The sequence below is a fragment of the Solanum tuberosum genome, unplaced genomic scaffold, assembly GCF_000226075.1.
Source record: "Solanum tuberosum cultivar DM 1-3 516 R44 unplaced genomic scaffold, SolTub_3.0 scf00086, whole genome shotgun sequence".
NCBI lineage: Eukaryota > Viridiplantae > Streptophyta > Magnoliopsida > Solanales > Solanaceae > Solanum > Solanum tuberosum.
In genome coordinates, this window is record NW_006239010.1 from 1,761,989 (window position 1) to 1,766,435 (window position 4,447).

Here is a 4,447-nt window from a genome sequence, read left to right on the forward strand (position 1 = left end):
AGGGGTATATTTAAACTATTTCCTATACCACTCACATCATGATATATTGATAGTGCTAATCGATGATCATGATCTCTTAACATATGCATCTTAGGTTTGTAGATTCACATTTACTGGACAGTGAAATATGAAGTATTGAGAGCATAATTTTCATTACAATACTAGAAAAAGGGAGATGCGATGCCAATATGAGACCTGTATTCGGAATACGTAATACATGTTTCTGAGTTAACATAAGAAGAAAAATAGTTAAGAAGTAATTCTAGACTTAGTTGCTGTAACAGAATTGTCTTGGAGTGAAATAAGACTGGAAAAGGCAGAATGGATACTGTAGGAGTTCATTCAAATAGCTAATTTGAGATTGATATATACTCGGGTGATTCAGCAGTATTCTCTTCGTGTGGAGTTTTAGGAGTGGTGCTGCCACTGTCATCGATCACTATTATTGAATTATTGATAACAAAACTAATTATTTTTCTAAAATTTTGAAGATATCATCAATTACTCCTTGATAGAATACGTGCGTCCACTATCAGCCAACAGACCAGGTCCCTTGACTCAGCAAGAACAGTAATGAAGACTAAGCAATGAACAAAAAACAACACCAACAGTTTACGTGGAAACCTCCTTGCTCAAGGGAGTAAAATCACGACTTGTCACACATGATTTTCAACTGTTTTCACTAATCTTCTCAAGAAAAAGTGAAACACATATTACAATCACTAACGAGATTAACCTCTTAATCTCAAAGCTAAGTAATACGCCTATTACTTACTGAGCCTAAGTAGATACCACACTGCCCACTAAGTCATCTCACCCTAGACAACTTAGATTTTAACTAAGCAGATACAAAACTGCCCACTAAATCAGCTAGCTCCTAGATGATTTAGAATTTAACTAAGCAGATACAACACTGCCCACTAAATCAGTTAACATCAATCTAGACTTTTAGACAAACTGAACAACGATCTAATTCCTTTATAGATTAGGAATGTTGCCAATCTGGGTTTAAAAACAATAGTACTGATTCCAATAAACTTTGCAGAAACACGAAGTTACCAAAGTTTAATGAACCAGTGAAGAACAGAAGAACATAAATTAATTTACAAGGAAATTATTCCCCTCTAGTATCCGATGTTTGATTTGGAATATGTCCTCCCAGGATAGAATGATCTCAATCACCAGTGTATTGATACCCAAAACTCTGGTGTTAGCGAACCACTCAACAGTAGTAAAGTACACGAAGAAATTTTGTGCAAAAGAAAAAAAATCAGAAAAATTTGTAAGAAAAATGTCTAAAGAATCAATGTATTTATAGGCAAGAGGAACTGGTTCCGAAAGGTTGCAACCCTTTCAGAATCCACACGACCATTCATGAAAGTTTGCAACCTTTCAAACAGTCATGGTTGTTGACACCCAATTTTGACCATCCACGATAGGAATTAAATTTTGAGCTTCTTACAATTCCGAACGATTTGAAATAAGTGACTTTATAAAATTCAAAATACTTTCAAGTTATTTTAAATAATTTTGTCACTTTTTATAATTTTTCGATAATACATATGTTTTACATAATTATGTATATATTAATTAGTATATTTTATGAATGTTCGAAAATTGTCTCAAAACGATTTTAGTCTTATTTAAATATTCGGCTATTTGGTTTAGATTAATTAGTAACTTGTATTTCGAGTTAATTAGTTTATAATTAAGTTAATTATTATATAATTATGTGTCTAATTAGTATATTTTATAAATATTTGGAAATCATATCAAAAGATTTTTATTTCTTTTTAGCTAAGTGTTTTACTAACTTAGTTTAATTTAAATCATAATTACGATTTTGAATTAATTAGTTCATGTTTAAATTAATTATATTATTATCAAGTTAATTATTTTATTTCGTTAAGAATAAGAAGCTCGTTAATTAATTAATATTAAATTCATCTTATTTATATTTTTTGGCCACATTCTCCAAGTAAATCTGATTTGGTTAATTTCGTAATCCTAATCGGTTATAATTGAAATTCTTTTGGCCAAATCCTCAATTCAAAACCTAGCCATTTTATTACAATTCTAACCCATTTCTCACCTTGCATCCAATTCCTTTTAAAGACCAAAGTTGGGCCAACCTATAGCCCAACTTCAGTCAGCCCAATTCTTTAATAACAACAGCCCAATACCTCAACAACCCAGGCCCAATACAACAATACAATACAATCATCAACCCAACAACATACACTTTAATACCCACCAACAATACAAAATATAAAAAAAACAATTACCAAAACAGACCCGACACCACTGTGTCTTCTTCTTCATCGCGCAGCAACCCAGAGATGCACCAGTCCAGCGAAGTTGCAGCCCAGACTCGATCCAGCCGCGTCCCTCTCTCCTCTCTCCCTTATCCTTCTCCGTACAAGAATATTCTCGATCGATCCAGGTGTTGCGATCTCCTCGCTCTTTGTCCTTGCTTCAAGATCGAACGGTTCTCCTCGCAATTCCGTTGGGAATTTGTACGAATTTCAGCTGTTGAAACCTTATCCTTTCAAAGGAATTTCAAATTTTGAATTCGAAATTCAATCCCTTCTCCCTCCCGAATTTACCCTAATCAGCTATAAATAACCCCCTTCCCTTCATTCACAAAAAAAAAAAAGAAAAAAAAAGAGATATAGAAAGCATACAGATAGATAGGAATAGGGAGTGATACAGAAGGTCACACTAGATATAGGAGTCAAAATTAATTCGAACGGAGAGTGAAAACAAGGGAAGACCAAGTACTCTTAATGTTTGAAGCCATAGGTTCTTGAGTCTAGATTTTAGTCTCTTTCTCTGTTCATCGGAATCGGTTCAAGGGTGGTGGTGGAAGTCAATTCAAGCTTCGTTTGTCCCGAAACGCTGCTCCGAAAAAGGTAACCTCTCCTCCTCTTAAATTCATTTTGTCATTCTGGCTAAGTTTAGATGAATGTTATGTGAATTTAATTCACTGTGTGATTTGCTTTGGTGATTCCTATCTATGATCTGCTTCCGCTTTTTTTATGAGAGACATGCCTATGTATTGTTTAAAAAATGGATAAGTTTGAGATCTTATTCCTAGATACTGTTTTCTTTCCCCTCTTCCTCATAGTATAATGCATAACATCTAAGATACAAATCTATTCAAGTGTTATATGCCATTGTTGCTTTAACTTCATACTATTTTGAAAAATGATAGGTTGATGTATCATACCAAATTTGCCAAGAATCTTCCCTCTTTTCGTACCTTGCAAATATGTGATGGCTTGTTACAAGCTTAATTAATTTGTCTAACTTTAGATTGCTTTCTTTTATGTATTGTTCTTGTTATAATAGCATGGAGATGTGAGGCATTTTTGAGCTTGCTGTTTCCATTGTTTATTATCCGAAAGTCCCAAGAATGCTTATTTAAATTCATTGTTTGGAAATCTGATGCTATTTTGAGTATTATGTCATGAGTGATCTAGTTAATCCAAACATGACTTTTGGTTCTTATTTTAATATCTTATCCAATTAGGCATATTTGTGAGTGCTTAGCAGACTTAAAAAATATGGTTGGATGTCTTCATTGATTAACCTTAGTGTTGTAATTGCTTCTTGTTTATTTGACTTGCTCCTTTAGCTTAGATTGAGCTTTATAAAGGAAAATCTCAACTAAGCAATCATGTGTCCAACTTCAACTTACTTTGATTATTTCCAACTAAGCATAATTATGTCAGAACATTTGGTTGATATTGTGTGAAATGCAGTCCATTGTTCTTCTCCTAGGTGATGAATATTTTTTAATTGAGTTTGTTAGCCCATCTATAGATATTAATTTATTTTCTCTTCTTTCGGTGCATATGATCAATTCGAGTCCATTTTGGACTCTCCCTCACATATTCTTGAGTTGTTTCGAGTCTGCCTTGTCAAAGGAAGCTGTCGGACAGCAAGGGAAATAGGTGTACAGGTTCCGAAAAGCTGAAAACAGGCCGAGATATGCATGTATACACCGATATACCTGGTGTATACACTGATATACGGGATTAAAAATGGAAATACAGGTTGCGGGGGTCAAAATAGATTGTATACATTTGGTATACGGTTCAATATACAGGAAAACGGGCTGAAATATGACCTGTATACATCGATATACACTTGGTATATACAGGTTCTCAAAGCCTCAAAATGAAGTTACAACAGGCCCAAATTGATTAAAGGCTGATTTTTATAAGATGGGCCAAAACCCATGGTTTTCTTGATTTCTTTTTTAGACTTTAGGACAGGTGGGCCAAAGCCCAATTTAATTGGATTTGGGTAAAAAAGGCCCAAGTTCAATTATTTCTTCCTTCTTTCCATTATTGTTTATTTGTATTAACTAACACCTTGATTATTTATGGTTTAATTTAATTAGATTCCCAAGAATGGTCATTTCATTTTATTTTCGAATTAA